The sequence below is a fragment of the Felis catus genome (genome assembly GCF_018350175.1).
Source record: "Felis catus isolate Fca126 chromosome A2 unlocalized genomic scaffold, F.catus_Fca126_mat1.0 chrA2_random_Un_scaffold_81, whole genome shotgun sequence".
Lineage (NCBI taxonomy): Eukaryota > Metazoa > Chordata > Mammalia > Carnivora > Felidae > Felis > Felis catus.
Window position 1 is genome coordinate 2012 of NW_025408503.1, and position 21652 is coordinate 23663.

A 21652-nucleotide genomic window follows, 5' to 3' on the forward strand; every position below is an offset into this window, starting at 1 on the left:
TCTCCAGTTCCAAAGCTGACTTTCCACTCCTTTCTAGGGGAACTTTGAAGAAGTCCATCACAACTAAAGCAGTGAGTAATTTATAACATCCTGAACAACCATCTGGGGATGTGGCTATAATACAACTCACACTGAAATTCCAGTTAATGACAGACTAGCTTCAAGTCCTAGTTTCAACATACTCTGCGTAAAGTGGAAGATTTCCAAGGATCATGCTTTTGAACAATCATCTATATCAAATCCAAACAAATCCCTGACTAAGTGATTTTTAAATTTGTCTTTAAGTCGAGTTGCAGAAACAAGTGGCTGATTGCTCAGAAATAAAGCAGGAATATTCTCCACTTGCTGATCTAGCTAGAAATCTCACTTCTCTCTAGATGACAATAATAATGGTTAACATTTATTGCGTGCTTACTACGTGCCAGGCACTACTTTGGGCACATTTTCATCTGTTAACTTATTCATGTGCTCGACAACTCTGCGAAGTGAGTACTTTTATTATTAACCCCATTTTTTCAGAGGAGATGGAGGAGGGTTAAGAAAATGATATAAGGTTTTTCAGCCAGTGACTGATGGAGCCATGTTTCAAAACCCAGGCTTAACTGCCTCACTGGGTTGAAATGCAGATTCAAAACATCTTTTGAATTAAAACAAAAAGAAGAAAAACTGAGGCCACTGATGTCATAGGAAAAGGACACCTAGAAGAGTTTGTCTTTGGAGTTAGACTATATGTAGATTGTCCAGCTTTCAGAAAGCTGATTTTGACTTTCTTTCTTTCTTTCTTTCTTTCTTTTCTTTCTTTCTTTCTTTCTTTCTTTCTCTTTCTTTCTTTCTTTCTTTCTTTCTTTCTTTCTTTCTTTCTCTCCCTCTCCTTTTCCTTCTCCTTCTTTGGATAACTCAAAAAGTTGGGGCGCACAGGAGAGTGAACACGGGTAGATGTGGGAGGGGAAGAGATGAGGGTGGGTGGGCTGAAGAAAGCAAGAGAAGAGAGCCCCTTGTGGAACATTCTTCCCTGCTGAAGCTGAAGGGAAACCCACATGGCCGAGTTTCAGTCTAAAGCACAAAAGGCTGTAATGTGAGCTTATCAGGCATTCCTACCTACCTCCCAACCATGAATTTACTCAAGGTATCTGAGGTTTAGAACTTGAAATGAGTCTTTCCAATCATCCACGTTGTACTGCCGGAAAGCGTGATTTTGTAACAAATGCTCCACTTGGGACCTCGCACAGAAGGGGCTGGGATGAGAGCCCTGGAGCGAGGGGGGACTGGGGTGCTGGCGGGGTTGGAGGGAAGCCAGAGTATACTTGAGTGAATGCCAATAACAAACTCCATATTCTTCCCAGACCTTCCAAGTTCAGTGGGAAACTTCATACGTTCTGGGCACTAAAACTTTCTCTGGGGTTCTCTATAGTACAGGTGAGTCTCAGAGTTAACCTGTCTCCTCTCTGGATCCACTACAGTAGCATACTCATATCTCTATTACACTAATTCCCGTCATCTATGATAATGGTTCATTACATTCTTAATACCTAGCTCAGTCCCTGGCATATAATGGGCACAAGAGTCAAGTTTGTTGAGTGACTGGTTAAAGATACCCAACTAGATCAACATACGAAACTGGTCAATAATATCAATAAAAACAACAGCTAGTGGGGCGCCTGGGTGGCGCAGTCGGTTGAGCGTCCGACTTCAGCCAGGTCACGATCGCGCGGTCCGTGAGTTCGAGCCCCGCATCAGGCTCTGGGCTGATGGCTCGGAGCCTGGAGCCTGTTTCCGATTCTGTGTCTCCCTCTCTCTCTGCCCCTCCCCTGTTCATGCTCTGTCTCTCTCTGTCCCAAAAATAAATAAAAACGTTGAAAAAAAAAAAAAAACAGCTAGTGTATTTATTGGGCACTAATGAGCCAAGCACTTACATGTACAATAATTTCATTTAATTTCCCAACTGCTCTGTAATGGAGACATTACCCTGATTATCTCCATTTAACAGTAAATGAAACTGAGGCACAGAGAAGCAAAGTGACATACTCAAGATCACTCAGCTAGCCTGGACTCAGCCAGGAGGTACTACCTGGATTTGAACTGTGGCAGTCTGATGTTAGAATCAGATCTTTCGGCGTCACCTCAGATCTTCCCTCACCTACTGTCGGCCTGAAGGCAGTTAGCATCTCATGTTCTCCCACCGACTCTTCTCAGATATTTTCCCACCATCCCGCCCTCTCAAAACTCACCCGCACACAGTCACAAGTCACCATAACCCCACTTCATATCCAGGCTTCCCCAAATGTCATCCAATCCTAACAGCAGCTTTAAGGCAGAGACAAATATGTAAGATGCTTGGAATATCAAGATTTCCCCTCGTCTTCTCTTTCACTAGCTTTCGCATTTGATTTGATTGCCTCAGTAATCTCCAGGGAACGTGATGAATTCACCATGCATCCCAAAGACGGGCAGCATTTTGAGATGCAGCAGAATGAAGATAATAAAACCCTGCATCTCATATGCTGTGAATTGCAGAGGAAAAGGACAACAAGAAGAAAACAGTGCCGACTCTTCTGTTATTTCTCAGGGATGTAAAGGAAACAAAGAGCAGAAAAATTTGTTTGCTTGATTTCTCCTAAGTGTTTCTACCAAGGCCATTCTCCTTCCTTGGGGACTTGAAACCTTCTGGAATTTCTTGACTCTGCCTATAGGGTTGGGGTTTTCATTACACCGGATTTGTTTCTTTTCAATAAGGTTGACATTGGCCTGCGGAAGAGGCATGCATATGGAATAGTTTCAACTGTTTCTCATGACATGTATGCTCCTACATCTACAGGGAGACAAGAAATTATCCCACAGCAATATTTCATTCACATAGAGAGGGAATCCAAAGGAGAAAAGTGGTTACAGGGAATAGATGCATATCTGAATAGAACAGGAGCTCATCTTGTGTAAAATACACAATACTCTCCTCAAAAGACCTCAGTCAGGAAGAAATAATACACCGATTTAACAACAGAGAGATAAACACTAGAATAAAGCTGCCCATGGGGCAGACGAGAAGCAAAAACCATTCTACACTTGAAGCATGCCCCACCCCCACCCCCAATGAATTTACAGTATGTGGCTGAGAATTTATCTTAGAAAATAAATGGTTCTGCTTTTGAGCAAGGAAAAAAAATGATTCCCTTTTAATTAGAAGATGTTACTTCAATGAAAGTCTAGTGGTCCATGGGCAGAAAAAGTCAATGGTAATCTTAGATCTCCAACAGGGTTGAATCAATAGACACTTTGTTGCTGCAGGTTAACACTGCCATTAAATTGGTTTGATGTGTAGCACATCTCAAGGGCCTGCGTTTCAATACCATCACAAGTATTCACCTGAGGCAGAGGGTGTGCCCAGGAAGTAGACCCAACTGGCTTTCTGCAGGCAGCTGTTTTGTCCTCCAAGGATTTGCACGGGGACCTCTCTTTCTAATCTTCCCTACTACTGAGGCTGAGATCCATAGCTCCCAGCTTGTTGAGGCCTTGACCACTGCCCAGGGAGAAGAAAGGAATATTAGACATGTGTATTTCGCGAACAGGCAATGATACGAGTGACTCACTCAAGTGGACATAGAGAAAGCCCTATAATAGCTTCTTGAGGCTGGGCCACTGCTTCCAAAGGGAAGTACGGTCACGTGATGTGGTAGATTGGGGAACAGATTTATGCCCCCAGTTTTCATTTTAACTGTATGTGCTTGGTCTTCCTTCAAGAGTCTTCTGTGTGTCCATGGTCAGACTCTGCCCATCTCTTCAGTCCCACCTTGCTCCCCTTCCCCACTTCCCAATCAGTCTTCAAACATGCCATGCATTCTGGCCACATGGCCATCGTACGTTGTTGCCTCCATATGGAACCTTGGTCTCTTCCCCTTCTCCTGGGTGATTCCCACTTACTTTCAGCTTCCAACTGAAAAGTCACATCCAGGAGAAAATCATCCATGATTCTCCCAGACTAGGCAAGATGCTTATGCCGAATCACCTCCTCGAAATGTGTTTCTTTTCTTCGGGCTTACTGAAGTCTGCAATTACACATGTATTCACGGGATTATTTAATTTATGTCATTTCCACGGGGCTGTGGTTTCTGAGAAGAGGAAACACTGTGAGTTTTTGGTCTCTATTGTATCTCCATCCCTCATGGTACATTGCAGGGACTCCAGAAATGTTTGCTGAATGAAGAAACACTCAAGGTATCTGGTTGACATATTAAAGACCAGATAAAAGATGGTAGTGCCTGTGGAATTAATCAGCTACCCAAGGAGAAAATTAGACTCCCTCGCTGAATAAAGTAATAAAGAAAGATCAGAAAGCTAGGAAGATTCAATATGAAAAGTTTTAGATCGGGGGACCGCTTTTCGCTTTGACCACCAAGTAGCACCAATGAGCTTGAGGCCGAATTTGTGGTCTGCCCTTAATAACTGACACTGTTTAGCAGGTGGTCCTGAGTAACCCATTTATTTTCTTTCTTTCTCTCTCTTTTTTAAAGTATGCCTGCTTTCTTTTTTATCTTTTTTAACTTTAAGTTTATTTATTTTGAGAGAGAGAGAGAGAGAGAGAGAGAGAGAGAGCGCAAGTGGGGGAGAGTCAGAGAGAGAGGGAGACACAGAATTCCAAGCAGGCTCTGCACTGTCAGTGGGGCTGACCTTGGGGCTCGATCTCACAAACTGTGAAACCATGACCTGAGCCAAAATCAAGAGTCAGACGCTTAACTCAATGAGCCACCCAGGCACCTCTGAGTAACCCATTTCTAAACAAGCACCCCAAAAGATACAAAACAGGTGCTCTAAGGACCTTGATGGGAGACAATATTACTTTAAAAGTTAGGTTAAAATCTGGCTAAATTGTCTATAGGCTCCAACGCCTCAAATGCAAACCTGACTCTTAGTCAGTATGGCCATTATGTTCATTTCCTGTGGCTGTGGTAACAAATTACCACAGAATAGGGGCGCCTGGGTGGCTCAGTTGGTTAAGCATCTGACTTCGGCTCAGGTCATGATCTTGCAGTTTGTGAGTTTGAGCCCCGTGTCGGGCTCTGTGCTGACAGCTCAGAGCCTGGAGGCTACTTCGGATTCTGTCTCCTCCTTTCTCTGCCCCTCCCCTGCTCATGCTCTGTCTCTCTCTGTCTCTCAATAATAAATAAACATTAAAAAAATTAAAAAAAAAATTACCACAGAATGAGCAGCTTAACACATCAACCTTTTCTTCTCTTAAGGTTCAGGAAGTCAGAAGTTCAAATTCAGTTTCTCTCAGCTGAAATCAAGCATCAGCAGGGCCACACTCTCTGCAGAGACTCTAGGATAGAATCCATTCTGGCATCTTCCAGCTCCTGGTGCCTGCCAGCATGTCTTGACTTGTGGCCACGTCACTCTAACCTCCACCTCTGTCTTCACATTGCTTTCTCTTCTGTGTGTCTCTTTCATTTCCTGTTGCCTCTCTTTTGTAACGACACCTGTGAAGGCATGGAGAGCCCACCCAGATAATCTAGGATAATCCCCCCAGCTCAAGAACCTTAATTTAATCACATCTGCCAAGTCTTTGCCATATAAGGTTACATTCACAGATTCTAGGGATGAAGACCTGAGATCTTTAGGAGGCACTATTGAGCCTACTGAAGCCATCTGTTTCAACCCTAAAATACACGCACACATACATTATAACTAATTTACTAAAAATCTACATGTATGCAGGACAACTTTACTCATCACTATATCTTACTGCTCTCAACTGGGTTTAGATCATTTGGTGGGAGGTAAACGTGGTGTGGTAGCTACAATTCTAACATGGCTCCCATGACTTGCACACCCTGGCGTTACGGCCTATGTAATCTCCTTCCCTTAAATGTAGCTAGGACCTTTAAACTTGCTTTCAGCTGGGAGAATATGGAGAAGATGACGGGCTGTCACTCCCTTGATTAGGTTACCTTAGGTACCAAAGGTGATGGGCTGTCACTCCCGTTATTATTGCATCTTATTAGCAAATTGGAAGGAAAAATGATTTTCTGCTGTCTTTGAAGAAACACACTGCCATCTTGGTGATGGCGGCACATGACAAGGAACTGCAGATATCCTCCAGGAGCTGAGTTCTGCCAACACTCGGTGATTTTGGAAGAGACCCTGAATTGCAGACAAGATCACAGTCCCGGCCAAGACCTTAAATATCAACCTGGGTAGAGGACGCAGTGAAGCTGTGCCCACACTCCTCAGCCACAGAAACTCTGAGATAAGAAGTATGTGTTGTTTCAGCCACCAGCTTTGTGGTAATTTGTCGTGTAGAGACAGAAAACTAATACGCTTGATTGCAAGTGTTTACTATCTCTATCTGAGGTAGAGAATGGATAATCGCAGACAACTCAAATGAAAAGAGTCAACCATCCCAAATGTCCAGAGAGCAAAGTACCCTGGGGGAAAAATGCGTGCTGCAAACCAGAGGGCATTCCGAGCCAGCAAATGGGATTCACAGTAACTGGAAATACACTGGGAGATGGATTGGGGGGAAATTTAGAAAGGGCAGAGTTTAAGCAGAACTCTTGTAGTTACAGAGATAGAACTCCAACTCCAACCAAAGCAGACATGAATAAATAAATCCAGTAATGGTGAACGTGGGGGAGTTTATTGGCTCACACATCTGGAAAGACCAAAGGTATCTGCCTTCAGGCACTGAAGCTCTGGGCCGTGTCCCTCTCGGTCTCCCAGTTCTGTTTCCTTAGTGTTGATCTTCCTTCGGCTTCTCAGTGGAGCCAGAGGTGGCCACTAGCAGGACCAAACTTACACACAGCTAGTTTAGCAACTCCTGTGGGAAGAGATTCTGTTTCCTAATAATTCCAACATGAGTCATTCAGTTCTTCTTCTCTGGCTCTGACTGGCCAGACCTGAGTCACATGTCTGACCTTCACACCAGAAAAGACTGAGGGAGCAGCCAGCCTTACTTGAGCCCGAAGGCCAGTTGGGTGGGGTTCTCTTATGAGAAGAAGAGGGATTAGATCCTGGGCAGTCAAGAATCACAGATGCCCATTCTCCCGTAAGCAACACGGCAGACGCATCTGAATGCCAGCTCCACACTGGAAAAAGGTGGGAAGAGGGCTTTTTAAGTCAGGAATCAAGTAGTCAACGGAAATTTCCATGCAGAGTGCACAGAGCAGAACTTGGAGAATGAGCTGCGGGAAGAAATGCTTGGGGCTAAAATGAGTCAAGGCAGTTGATCTGCTGAGTTTACAAATTTTTTTGTTTTTACATGTATTTACTTTTTGAGAGACAGAGAGAGACAGAGCACAAGTTGGGGAGGGGCAGAGAGGGAAGGAGACACAGAATCCGAAGCAGGCTCCAGGCTCCGAGCTGTCAGCACAGAGCCCGACGCGGGGTTCGAACTCACAAACTGTGAGATCATGACCTGAGATGAAGTCGGACGCTTAACCGACGGAGCCACCCAGGCGCCCCAATCTGCTGAGCTGATAAACAAGGTGACGCTAGGGAGGGATTTCCGAAGGCCTGTGGCCTGATGAACCCAGCGGATCCCTCTCTAGAGAAAGAATGTAAAATCTATGGAAAGCGACATGGCGAAAATGAATGCTCCCATCCTTTCCATCTATGGAGCAATCATTATGTCACAGGTGTCATGCTTTCTACCTTACATTCATTATCAGATTTATTCCTCACCCACAGCCCTATGAAGTAGGTACTTTGACATGTGAGGAAATTCAGGCCCAGGAGGTTAAGGGATTTTCCCTGAACGTCAGGGACCAGGTTAAGGGATTTTCCCCGAAAGCAGGTAAGTATGTTCAAATCCAGGTAAATATGTTCCCAAAGTCACTAAGCTAAACCTCTTCTTTCTGAATTAGTCCTGACCTGAACAGGACAAGAGAATAGAGAAATACCCAATAAAATTTAACTCTCACACTGTGAAAGACTATTTCAAACCTTTTCTGGTGCAACTAAGTAAGTTTTTTGGCCCAAGAATTAATTGACTAGGACTTCAGAGGTAAGTCAAAAGGCCTTTGGAAAAAGAAAGGTGGATCCAAAACAGCAGAGGAAGTGCAGAGAAACAAGGGAGGATAAGAGGCAACAATGGGTTCTCAGATGCACCCTCACCGACAACTTTGGAAATGTCAAAGGTAAACAATGAGACAGGAAGTTGGAGAGGAAAACGGCCAGGGAAAGTTCAGCCCTGTATCCCTTCCACGCCCTCACTGCCCATTATGACTCTCACTGAGTCAGCCCAGATGGGAGGAAAGCAGAGACCTCACTCACCCAATGTCCAGCCTCTCCATGGCCTGGAACTAGTGGAGGATGAAGCTTGTGAGTGCAGCTCAGACACACCCATGGTACCCCCTGTCCCACTGCACATCCATACCCAGAGATTTCAATCAGAGCCCCGGAGTACAGAGAGCACCGCCCAGGGGCCTGGGTTCTGAGGTGAGTCCAACCATTAATTACCAAATGACTTTGGGTAAGGCACTTACGATCTCTGGGCTGTAGTTTCCCATATGAAAACTTGGGGGTTGAATCAGATGGGCAATTGCACATTCATATGCCAAGAGAGACCAAGAAGGTAATGATAATGATGTAGCAGGCTAAGTATAAGACAACAGGGAGCAGTGGGGACTGGAGATCCCACGTCCTGTCCAGAAAGGGCATCCCTGGTGTCTCCAGATACATCAATTTCCCCTAAGAAGTCAGAATTGGAGGCTTTATATAAAATCCCCTAATCTTTAAGTGTTGGCAACAAATCCAAACTCTTTAAAAACCCTATTCAAGGCAAGCTTCAGGTAATTTTGCTGGCCAGTTTGTGATACTGAATCTGAATACAACCTGTTTATAAGGTGCATGTGGTTATTTCAGCTTAATTAAAACGGAACCAAAATTAAAAATTCCGTTTCCCAGTCATACCAGCCACATTTAAAATGCTCAACAGCCATGTGCGTTAGTAGCTAGCATATTGGATAACACAGACATAGATCATGCCCAACCATGCAGAAAATTCTCTTGCATTGTCTGGGTCTAAATGATCTCTAAGACAACTTTCAGCTAGGCAAACTCCAACTAAAGACAAAATAAAATGAATGTACTCTCTGAATTGACAGGAAACAAAGATCCTGGAATTTCAGTGCATAATTCTAACACAAAAAGATTGGTGTCATCACTTTTTCTTCTCCTTGATGAATTTCTGCCACTTACATTTAAATCAGTTTCAACAGATTTGTTCACAGGAATGGACTGATAGTTTCTAGTTTTCTTCAACATGTGAGGTAAATCCTTGAATCATTTCATTAACAGTGATTTGAAATCTAACCTTGTCTGAAAAGGAGGACATGGGACGGAGGAAGGGAAAACCCTCTTTTCTGTTGCCTAAAACTTACTCCTCCTCTACTAGATAAAGTTTTATTGCCACACAGAGCTTTTAGCTGCCTGTGGAAGACCCTACGTTGTGACCACTAGCACTGTTTTAGATCACCGGTCATTAAACTTTTCTATAAAGAACCAGACAGGAAATCTTTTCAGCTCTGGGGACCGCACAGTTTCTGTGGCAGATGTATACCACTGGCTCATTACATGAAAGCAGTCATTGACAGTGCATACACAAATGGGTGTGGGCTGTGTTCCAATACAACGTCACCTCTGGACACCAACATTTAAATTTCATATAATTTTCAAAGGCCAAGAAATGGTCTTCCCTAGTAAAAGAGAAAAAAACCCCTTTCTTAGCTTGGGACCATACCAAAACACAGTGTGCGGGATGTGGCCCACAGGCTGGAGTCTGCTCACCCCTAACCAAGTTCTGGAGGCTCTGTGATGGAGAGATGGGTGGGCTTCGAGCCAGGCAGGGTTGCACTCTGGCACAGGCATACGATTCACTGGGCATTTATCCAATGTACGTTCTATACTTAGCTAATGCTGTTTGGGAATGGAGGAACAGACCACATAGGTTCTTTTTTGTTCTTTTTCTTATGAATAGAATCGATCTTCCTTCTTCATGCATTCCATATTTGCAAATTCGTCTACTTGCTAAAATTTACTCGCCACCCCAAGATCAAACTTGTGCTGCATTTGCAGTCATTCTCAGACATGTACGGAGGGGCAAAAAATGTGAGTCACCCTCAGAGCGAGGCCTTAGCTAAGGTCAAACAAGATGACACCCTGCCTTCTTGTTTCAGTGCACAGACCGTAAACCAGTGTCCTTTACATGGTCTTTTTTAGCACCGTGTTTTTTGCACTTTTGGGCTTTTTGTTGGTGACTTTGCTGTTTCAAAAAAATTTTTTTTAACGTTTATTTATTTTTGAGACAGAGAGAGAGATAGAGCATGAATGGGGGAGGGTCAGAGAGAGAGGGAGACACAGAATCTGAAACAGGCTCCAGGCTCTGAGCTGTCAGCACAGAGCCCGACGTGGAGCTCGAACCCACGAACTGTGAGATCGTGACCTGAGCTGAATGAAGTCAGACGCTTAGCCGACTGAGCCACCCAGGCGCCCCATGACTTGGCTGTTTTAAATGGTCCCAAAGCATAGCCTTGAAATGCTGGTGAGAATTCCTAAGCATAAGAAAACTGCGATGTGCCTTATTCAGAAAATGGGTGTATTGGAAAATGGGTGTATTCATTCACGCATAAGCTCCAGTTCTGTTGGCTATGAGTTCAATGTTAATGGAGCCACAATATACAGTAAATAAAGTGTCTTCAAACCGAAACACACATAAAACAAGGTTATGTATTGATTGGTTGATGAGGATGTTGTGACCAGAGATTCATCAGAGTCTAACCCTATATTTCCCCTAGGAGCTGGTTCAGCATTTGCTAATTTGGTCCTCAAGGCAACTTTCTACAACCTAACTACCACAAAAAATAAGAACTGGCTGTCTATATTTTTACTGACGTTAAAAAGAAGTTGCTGTGGTAATCTCCCATCCTTTCTCATTATAAATTGCCTTTAAGGCTTTAAGCCTTTAAGACTTACTGAAGAAGGTTGAAACTATTATTTTTTTTAATGTTTGTTTGTTTGCTTGTTTGTTTTTTTTTTTGAGAGAGAGAGAGAGAATGAACAGGGGTGGAGGGTGGGGGCAGGGGGACAGGACACAGAGAGAGGGAGACACAGAATCCGAAGCAGGTTCCAGGCACTCAGCTGTCAGCGCAGAGCCTGACGTGGGGCTCGAACCCACCAACTGTGACATCATGACATGAGCTGAAGTAGGATGTTAACCGGCTGAGCCACTCAGGTGTCCCCGTTTTAACTACTTCAAATGAAGTTTTTGGGTTATTTCATGATTTTAGGTGTCCATGATTCCCTAGTTTCTGGTTCTCCAGATAAATGGGCTGTTGCCTGGGTATGTCATAGAAACCTATTTTCAATAAATTCTTCACTTGTAGATGATTTGAAAGCTCACAAACTGTGCTCCTAGTGGTAAAACACCCCAAGACTAAAATCCCAGCAGGATTCTGTTAAGAGACTTGGCAGGTGAACGTTTTGCCATGTTGTAAATATCCAACACAGTTTTAGAGACTATCTGAATGATACTAAATATCAATCATAATTAACAACCTAAACCTAAGTATTCATCGTTAAGTCAACCAGGGTTTTATAGGAGACCTGGAGCCTTTATTATGGGTATGATTTTCATTTGCAAATGTTGCAAAAAATGCACTGGCTTTGTCCTCTGGAAACACATCATGTGAGGTGGGCCAGCAGGGGAAGTTATTTGGAAAAGGAAGAGGATGTTGGGAGTTGATACATCTGAGAGGTGAGGTGCAGGCAGAGCCAAAAAAAAAAAAAAAAAAAAAAAAAAAAGAAGTTGCAAATGCATTTAGAAGAATATTAACAAGTAAGCCGATGTGTCTTCTGAACACATAAACACGGACATTTTTTGTTAATGACTAACTTCTCCTGACTGAACAGTCTTTCTATGATTGCTGATGTATAAACCCTGGCATTGACTGAGCTCTTCTTTATGACCTTGGCCTCTTCCTCAAGCATTTCTAAATATTAGATGCCATTATAGTGCTTAATATACGCCAGGCACTAGTCTAATAAGCAACTTTAAATATATTAACCCATTTAATCCCCAAATAATCATATGAGGTAGGCAGACTTATTACCATCTTCATTTTAAAGATGATAAAACTGAGACAGAGCGATGTCATGTAACTTGCCCTGGGTCACAGCCATTAACCGGCAGAGCCAGGATTTAAACTCGGGGAGGTTCATTCCAGAGTCCTTTTCCTTGACCGTTAACACCACACTGCCTCTTAAGAAAGCACTGGATAATTGTGGACAGTTTACAGTGGCTGCTTCTATTAGCAATATTCAAGTCATAACCACTCTTTCTCCTTTTCCATTTCTCCATCTTCCTCCCTCCTTTTTTTCTCCCTCCCTCCCTCTCTCTCTGAGTTCTAACTTTCATATATGGCATTCCTCGTTTTTGATAAAAATAAATAGTACTTCAACTACCATCATATCCAAGACTGAACAGTTCTATCATCCTCCATACCCCTTTGTAGTCAGCACCAGTCCCGACCAGCACCAACCCCCACCGGCCTGGAGACCAAGGGATTTCAGTCAGGGGTCCTGGATCCCCAGGGCATCCTTCTACAGGATTCAAGAATGGAACTTGGATAAGTGTAAAAATTACATCTTTAATTTTTTTTTCACTAACGTCTACTTAAAAAGGAGCATTTCTTCAGTTATGAATATGAGTAACAAACTACGTAAATATTAGCAGAACCCTGTCACTCAGTCTCAGTAGAAATCAGAGAAAGTCTTCGATAGCATTATGTGGTTGGTTACTTACATCCCAAAATATTGTATACACTCCTGACTAGTTTGAAATTATGGTACATCAGATCTTGCTTTTGAATGCATTAATAAGCACTTTGTTATTATATCACAAATTTGAATATCGCAAATGTTTTCATAACTAAGTATCATTAAATTTAATCTCAAAACTGTTGCCTGTGAAAGCACTCAACTACCTGAATGATATTTCGGCAGATGGAGTCCCTGGTAATTTATTCTACCATCATCCCAACCAACACTTGCCCCGAGTGCAAGATACAGAAATGATTATAATCCAATCACTGCCCAGGCTGATGAAGGAATTATGCACCTCCCTTTCGTAGGCCGAGCTATGCTCCTTCACAGACAAATGCCCCTGGTGCCTTCTCTCAAGGAGGATGGCCAAGCAGCACGACCCACCTCTTCTACGGGGCTCTGCATGGAATATGGAAGAGTCCCTCTCTCCAAGCACTTTGCACCTGCCACAGGGCTCACAGAGAATGTACACACCTTCTTCTGAAGAAGAGGAACCAGCCATCTGTGAGCTCCAGATTGACGCCAAGTGGGAGAGAGAAGTCAAGACACAACACTTAACTCTAAAATTTAGGCAGAAGCTGAGAATTCACCTTCTCCAATATTTTGGAATTGTTTTGTGATCAGGACTGTATTATTAAGACCTGCTGCTTTGGGGCGCCTGGGTGGCGCAGTCGGTTAAGCATCCGACTTCAGCCAGGTCACGATCTCGCGGTCCGTGAGTTCGAGCCCCGCGTCGGGCTCTGGGCTGATGGCTCAGAGCCTGGAGCCTGTTTCCGATTCTGTGTCTCCCTCTCTCTCTGCCCCTCTCCCGTTCATGCTCTGTCTCTCTCTGTCCCAAAAATAAATAAAAAAAACATTGAAAAAAAAATAAAAAAAAAAAAAGACCTGCTGCTTGTACCATGGTCCGTCACCCCCAAATCAATGATTTCCTTCTTGATCAATTTTTTTTCACTTTATTTATTTATTTTGAGAGTAAGAGCAAGAGAGCACAAACAAGAGGGGCAGAGAGAGAGGGGGAGAGAGAGAAGCCCAAGCAGGCTCCGTATTGTCAGCACAGAGCCTGACGCAGGGCTCGGTCCCACAAACTGTGAGATCATGACCTGAGCTGAAATCAAGAGTTGGATGCTTAACCAACTGAGCCACCCAGGTGCCCCATTAATCTATTAATGTAAAAAACAAATCAATGGGAAAAGAAGGATGGGAATATGCAACTTCCTAAGGGATACAAATGGCCAGTAAATACAAGAAAAAAAACCTTGATTTCACTGATAATCAAGAATAAATATTATATAACAAGATACAATATTTCTTTTATCCAAATGTCAGAAGCTGAATTATTTTTATAAGACAATGTAATTGATGTAAGACGTATGCTGCATACCTTAAGTCCCAATGTGGAAATTCGTATTTGGAATAAAAACAGCTCTTTTGGAAAAAAAAAAGATAAATTTGAAATTTGCTCAGGTGACTGGGTTGCTTTCTGAAGCTGATTTCAAGAGGCAAGACTAAAAGAATGTGAGATTCTAAATCGCAAATCCAATAAAAACAATATAAAAAATCATAGAGGCTGTCAATAAAAACTTCACCTTTTGGTCCTTAGAACTTGGCCACTGTGGCCAGACTGTGACTTTGAACAGTAGGAAAGTGGCTGATGAACTAGTGCTTTCCAAGATTTCCTTGTCTTATTATTTTCCACAGTGTTATCCTCTCTCCTCAGTAGTCAATTTTTCATTTACAGTATTTCCATAATGCTTTCTTAACAATTAGCCAATGTATCAGTGTCACTTTCTCCTCACGCTTCCCCAAGCACATCGCTTTCTTTGCAAAAGCAGTATTGGTCAGAGAGGACATCTAGTACACGTGAATCAATTCTGCTGCCATTAGAATGTGGACGGAGTTCATTCAATTCAGCAGGAAACAGAAGCTAGAGAATTGGCGGTTAAGTTGAACTTGCTCACCATTTTGAGCCCCATTCCCCTGAGGGCGAGCGCGACCTTGTCCAGGCTGTGGCAGTCGCGTACTCTGTTCACACAGCGCACCCCGCTGGCCACTGCGGAAAGTTCACCTCCCGTGCACAATTTTAAAATTAAATGACTGCTGGTCTACCACCTACATTTCATTTCTAATCAACTTGGAATTCAAGAACCAGGGCCATCTTTTGCCCCCACCTTTCATGAGGGCTTCAGCTGAAACACTAGTGCTATAGAAGAGGAATAATAACAATAGTATCATTTAATAAGTGAATTAGTTACATGTCCCATTCCATTAAATCCACCCAATCATGGTACAAAATAGATACACAATAACGTTAATTTTATAAATGAACCACAACACGATAGGTATTATTATTGCCTCTATTTTTCAGGAGGTTTGGAGCGGTGAAGGAGAAATTCGCCAAAGGCTCTAAAATAATTAAGTAGGCAGCAAAGAGTGGAACCCCATCTAATTCCAGAGTTCAAGCTTAGTGACTACAAAGTATTGCCCATCTTATTCGTGAATGCTAAAAGAAAAAAAAAAAAACACCTGAAAGATGACAATTCATTTCAAAGCCTACCGTAACAGGTTAGGCCCTTTAATGCCTGATACTTGCTAAAGTTCGACAGAGAGCAGAGGCTATTTTCTGAGCAGCTTGTACAAAGTCAACTCCAAGGACATGCTAATCAAAATGGGGCATAAGCACATGATATCCATATCAGTCAGAAGTTAAACAACAGAATGGGCCAAATTTAAGCCTCTGGCACATGCTGGGATGTAACAAGCCTCCTGTTCCAATAAGGTACAGTATCTTTCCAGTGCTCTATGGATAAGGTACGGATAAGGCTCAGATGGGCTTATAACAGAGACTTTCATTATTGTGGAGCTAAAGTAGACTTAAAAATTTTTTTTTCAAGTTTATTTATTTTGAGAGAGCATATGCACAAGTGGGGGTGGGGCAGAGAGAGAATCTTAAGCAGGCTCCATACTGTCAGCACAGAGCCCAACGCGGGGCTTGAACCCACGAACTGTAAGATCATGACCTGAGCCAAAACCAAGAGTCGGACGCTCAACTGACTGAGCCACCCAGGTGCCCCCAAAATAGGCTTTTTAAAATGTGTGTGTGTGTCTGTGTCTGTGTTTTCAGTAGAGGCTACCAGAGATTACATTCATCTGAGAGAGTCAACACAGAAGGTTCCAGAGGTAGGTGGAATTTATATCCTAAGCTTGGATGAAAGGATTTTTCCATTCTCATTAACAGCAACCCATTGGTAATGCCTGCCTGGGGCCCAGTGTCAGGAAGGACTGTGGGACTGGTTCTGAGTTTTACAAAGAAAGCATGCTTTGCTGATTAATAAAGTGTGCCCTGGCAAGCGACATGAGGGTGACACATTTACTGCACATTTAATCATAACTAGAACATTCATGGAACTGCCATACTGGTTCACCACCACAGAGGTACCTCAGAACTGCCAGCCAGGACTGAGAGGAAAGATCACAGTGCAGACCTGGGAAATTTAAATTAGAGAATAATTTAACCTGTGAAAACATTAAGGTCTATGGGATTTATCCTCAGATGTGAGAAGGTAAGCCCATAGATGCTCTTGGGAGTCAAGATGACAGACAGGTCACTTGGCTAAGAAACAGGAGTGGAAAAAGGCAAGCAATATGGCTGACAACTTGTATTCCATACTGGCCCAGGAGAGTTTAGCAGACTTGCTATTTCTTCAGCTCAGCCTCATGGATTTGGGAGGTGTGACTATAGAACTTCTCATTTTTCTTATTTCTTTTCTTCATCATTTGAAAGGTTTTAGCAAAGTCTGCTTCAAAATGTCTGCCTGTCTTATGGGTGCTGAGGGAAAATGAAGTTTTGGCCAATGTTTGTCAGAATATAAATGGGAGGGGAGTGCCCCCTGGTGGTAGATTTGGAAAATCCCTAGTTATGTCCCAGATTCCCAAAAGTGTTCCAGGAAGCACTCAACCGCTCATGCTTTTCCATGGGAGCAGTAGTGGTAAAAGAACCCTGGGAAACAACTGTATATTATATAACATATACTAATATATTATTTAACATAATACATATGATTTCCCTTTCTTGGCAATTCACAATATTAAAAAAAATTTGTTAATGTTTATTTATTTTTGAGAGAGAAAGACAAGAGGGTGAGTGGGGGAGGGGCAGAGAGAGAGGGAGACAGAATCCGGAGCAGACTCCAGTCTCTGAGCTGTAAGCAAACAGCCTGACGTGGGGCTCGAACTCATGAACTGTGAGATTATGACCTGAGCTGAGTCAGATGCTTAACCCACTGAGCCATCCAGGAGTCCCAACACAATGTTTATTAGTATGTTAATCCCCAAGAAGTCCCACAGTAAAGAAATTCTAACTCTTTGTAATTCACCGTTTCCTAAATTTGTTTGAACATAAACATGATTATTTTTTAAATTAATGTAAGGTTGTGGGAGGCATGAATCTTAGGATGAAAGAAAGAATATAAGAATCTTCTTTCAATATGGAGATAGTCTTTCCAGAGCTTTTTCCTTGATAAAGCTTAGAAAACTTACATTTTTGTGTATAGCATTTTCTTGCACCTCCTTCAAGATTGGCACTACTAAAAAGCCAGGTAAATGTTGAAGAATAATTTCCAGTTGGAGATAAATTATTTACATATTTCAAGGCACAAGCTTTTACTGAAGAAAAGCTAAAAGAGTATCAATACTCTTAAGCTTTCCAGGTATAACCACCCGGTAGAAATTCTAGGCATGCTCCCCCAGTATATAGACAGCTCCCCTGATACTACTAGATGGGAAAACGTAGTGGCTCAGAGCACTGTGGGCTCTAGAACCATCTTTCCAGGGCTTGACAGCCAGCTTTACCTCTCACCAACTGTGTAACCTTGGGCATGTTACATAACCTCTCTGTTCTCCACGTCCTTTCTCATCTCTGAAATGGAAATAACAGCCTTTCCTGGCTCTGTTGAAGATTAAATGAGTTAATATGTGTAAAGTCTTTAAAGAATGCCTGTGAGGTGGCTGGTTATTTCTTTCTGAAGCGGCACTACTAAAGTCAGAAGTATCATTTAAAGGATCACTTGAGAGGAAAATAATTTTTTTCCCTTTGAAAATATTGCTCTTTCATTTTGGGCCATGAGACCATTAGGAAATTTTGGCTATCACTAAAGTGCATTAGGGTGGTAATTTAGCTTTTTTTTTTTTTTTATTTGGAAACATTCGGAAATTTTTCCTCTTAATGTTATTTCAAAGTTGTGGTAAAACACACGTGAGATGAAAGTTACCATTCTAGCCATTTTTATGTGTAGGGTTTTGTGGAAGTAAGTACATTTATATTGTTGGACAATCATCATCACCATCCTTCTCCAGAACATTTTCGTCATCCCCAAATGCCACTCTGTAGCCATGAGGCAGTGACTCCTCATTTTCCCCTCCCCCCCAGCCCGTGGCAACCACTATTCCACCTCTGTCTCTATGAATTTGACTAGTCTGGGAACCTCATATAAACGGAATCATACAATATTTGTCCTACTGTGTCTGGCTTGTTTCACTCGGCATAAAGTCCTCAAGGTTCTTCCATATTGTACCATGTGCCAGAATGTTCTTCCTTTTTAAGGCTGAATAGTATTCCATTGTATGTATAGACCACATTCTGTTTATCAATTCACCTGTCAGTGGATGCTTGGCTTGTTTCTACCACTGGCGGTTGTGAGTAATGCTATGAATATTGGTGTACAAGTATCTGTTCAAGAAGTCTCCACTTACAGGGGCGCCTGGGTGGCTCAGTCGGTTAAGCGGCCAACTTCGGCTCAGGTCATGATCTCACGGTCCGTGAGTTCGAGCCCCGTGTCGGGCTCTGTGCTGACAGCTCAGAGCCTGGAGCCTGTTTCAGATTCTGTGTCTCCCTCCCTCTGACCCTCCCCTGTTCATGCTCTCTTTCTCTTTGTCTCAAAAATAAATAAACGTTAAAAAAATTAAAAAAAAAAAAAGAAGTCTCCGCTTACAACGCACTCAGAGGTGGACTGCTGGATCATATGGTAATTCTAGCTTAACATTTTTTATTTCAAAAAAATTCTTTAACGTTTATTTATTTTGAGAGAGAGAAAGAGCGAGGGGAAGCGTGAGCAGGGGAGGGGCAGAGCGAGGAGGAGTGAGAGCATGTCAAGTGCAGGGCTCGAATTCACAAACCATGAGATCATGACCTGAGCCCAAATCAAAAGTCGGACGCTTAACCAACTGAGCTACCCAGGCACTCTAATTCTAGTTCAATTTTTTTTGAAGAATGGCCATACTGTTTCCCACAGTGACTGCACCATTTCACATTCCCACCAATGCACAGGATTCCAATTTATCCACAGCCTTACCAGCACTTTTTAAAAATACATATATAATAGCCATTCTAATGGATGAAGTGGTATCTTATTATGGGATTTGATTTGCATTTTCCTAATGATCGTTTAACATTTTTAAATGGTTTTCAAGCAGACTTCCATACGAAGGACACATATTTTAATCTCTATCATTCATTTGACATTTAGATATTCCTATATTTGTATATATCTTTGATGATTTTAAAGTTATTTCTTGCTTTGAAGGGAATAAAAGAACTTGCATCTGTTTTCTATTTATTTTAATTAAAGAAAATGTTTAACAGTTAACTTTGAAGAATGGAAGTGAGAGCCTTTAATATTCAACATCATAAAATACATTTCCTGTTTGACTATCTTTACATAAATCATGCAATAATTTTGAAATAAAAACATTTTTAAAAATAAGAAAATTTAAAAAATAAGAACCATCACTTTGTGAGACTTCGGAGCCAAAAGAGAGTCTGTTTGTTTCTTTGTTTTAACCAAACTTCAGCAGGAAATTTGAGTACCAGCAGAAACACATCAAATTCCTCAACATTTAGTGTTCTAAATTTCTTTTTTAAGATTTATTTATTTTTGAGACAGAGAGAGACAGAGCATGAATGGGGGAGGGTCAGAGAGAGAGGAGACACAGAATCTGAAACAGGCTCCAGGCTCTGAGCTGTCAGCACGGAGCCCGACGCGGGCTCGAATTCCCGGACCGCGAGATCATGACCTGAGCTGAAGTCGACGCTTTTAACCGACTGAGCCACCCAGGAGCCCCTTAACATTTAGTGTTATGAATGCCAGTCAGTCTCCAAGTATCTCTTTCAAACCCGGTTACTCACACCTAATGATTGCCTATTACATGCTTGAGAACATGCTTAAGTTATTTGTTTTCTTTTGAATTTATTAATTATTATATTTTTCCTTAAACGTACTTTAACCAGGCTTTTTTTTTCAAATTGTAGAAGCTACATATATTCCAGAGCTAAAAAATAAGCAAACAAACTTACTGGCTTCTAAATATGAAAAAGAAAACTACCCAAATTAAAGTAATAAATACTTAAATTAATATCTACAAAAATTAATGTATTGTCAAACTTTGTTAGTTGATAAAGTGTAGCTTATATTAAATTACATTATGTTTTAAGGTAATTTCAAGTTACATTTTTTACTTGGCATGAATCATCAAGGATACATGATGAATCCTGAAGAATTATAGCCAATAAGAAACTAAATGAGTTTCTTGTAATAAATATTTTCAAAATGAATTAAAAAGCCTTTAAAAAGGGAAGAGAGTAAAAGATTATCTTTAATGTGGGATACATGTGAGTTTTAACATGCTTGATATCGTGTAGGGTGGGTATCTAAATGTAAAAATTGTGAGGGCTGACAAATATCCTTAGATGTCCCTCACCATAACAATTCAAATTAAAACAAATTGAACACATCAAGGGGCGCCTGGGTGGCACAGTCGGTTGACTGTCCAACTTTGGCTCAGGTCCCGATCTCATTCTGTCAGTTCGAGCCCCGCATTGGGCTCTGTGCTGACAGCACAGAGCCTAGAGCCTGCTTCAGATTCTGTCTCCCTCTCTCCCTGCCCCTCCCCTACTCACGCTCTGTCTCTCTCTCTCTGAAAAAGAAATAAACATTAAAAAAATTTTTTTAAAAACAAACAAAAAAACCCCAAATTAAACACATCAAAAAAACCTCTCCTCTTCAAAAGACACCATTGAGAAAAAGAGAAAACAAGGTAGACACTGGGAGAAAATATTTGCAAAGCAGACATCTGAGAAAGGACTTGCATCCAGAATATATAAAGAACTCTCAAATTCAATAAGAAAACAAAACACCTGGGGTGCCTGGCTGGCTCAGTCAGTAGAGCATCTGACTCTTGATCTTGGGATTGTGAGTTCAAGCCCCATGTTGAGTGTAGCGATCACTTACATAAATAAAACTTAAAAAACAAAACAAAACAAAACACCGACTTTTAAAAAATGCACAAAAGATTGAATCAGTTCACTGAGAAAATATACAGATGGCAAGTTAGAATGTGAAAAGATATTCAGCATCAGTCGTCTTTAGGGAAAAGCAAGTTAAAACCACAACGAGTTATTACTACATACCTATCAGAATGGATGAAATGGAAAAAGACTGGTCATACCATCTACTGATAAGAAGGTGAAGGAATTGGAACTCTCTTTCAGGGCAGGTGGGAATGTAAACTGGTACAACCACTTAAGAAAACAGTGTGACAATTTCTCAAAAAGCTGACATATACCTACCATGGGATCCAGCCATTCTACTCCTAGATATTTACCCAAGAGAGCTGAAAGCCTATATTCACATAAAGACTTATACATGAATATGCGTGGTAGCATTATTTGTAATAGTGAAAAACTGGAAATAACTCGAACACCCATTAATGGGGAATAACTCAACAAATGGAGGTTATTCAGGTAATGGAATCCAACTCAACAATATAAAGGAATGGAACATCATACACA

At 41.8% G+C, this 21652-nt stretch overlaps 2 long non-coding RNA genes across 6 annotated transcripts in view; one reads left to right on the forward strand and one right to left on the reverse strand.

Moving 5' to 3' along the window:
• Nucleotides 1–5074: 5074 nt before the first annotated feature.
• Nucleotides 5075–21652, reverse strand: part of LOC123383578 — a 71777-nt gene continuing 55199 nt past the window's right edge. Inside the window, exon 3 of the long non-coding RNA XR_006593422.1 lies at nt 5075–5468. This is a non-coding gene — a long non-coding RNA (uncharacterized LOC123383578). The remainder of the gene's footprint in view (nt 5469–21652) is intronic.
• LOC123383579 overlaps nt 7790–21652 on the forward strand; it is a 69226-nt gene continuing 55363 nt past the window's right edge. For 2 of the 5 annotated variants that reach the window (XR_006593424.1, XR_006593426.1), the window contains exons 1-2: nt 7790–8427; nt 15932–15987. This is a non-coding gene — a long non-coding RNA (uncharacterized LOC123383579). Of the gene's footprint in view, nt 8428–15175; nt 15587–15931; nt 15988–21652 lie in introns of all 5 variants that reach the window. The other 3 variants (XR_006593425.1, XR_006593427.1, XR_006593423.1) reach the window with 3 other exon arrangements.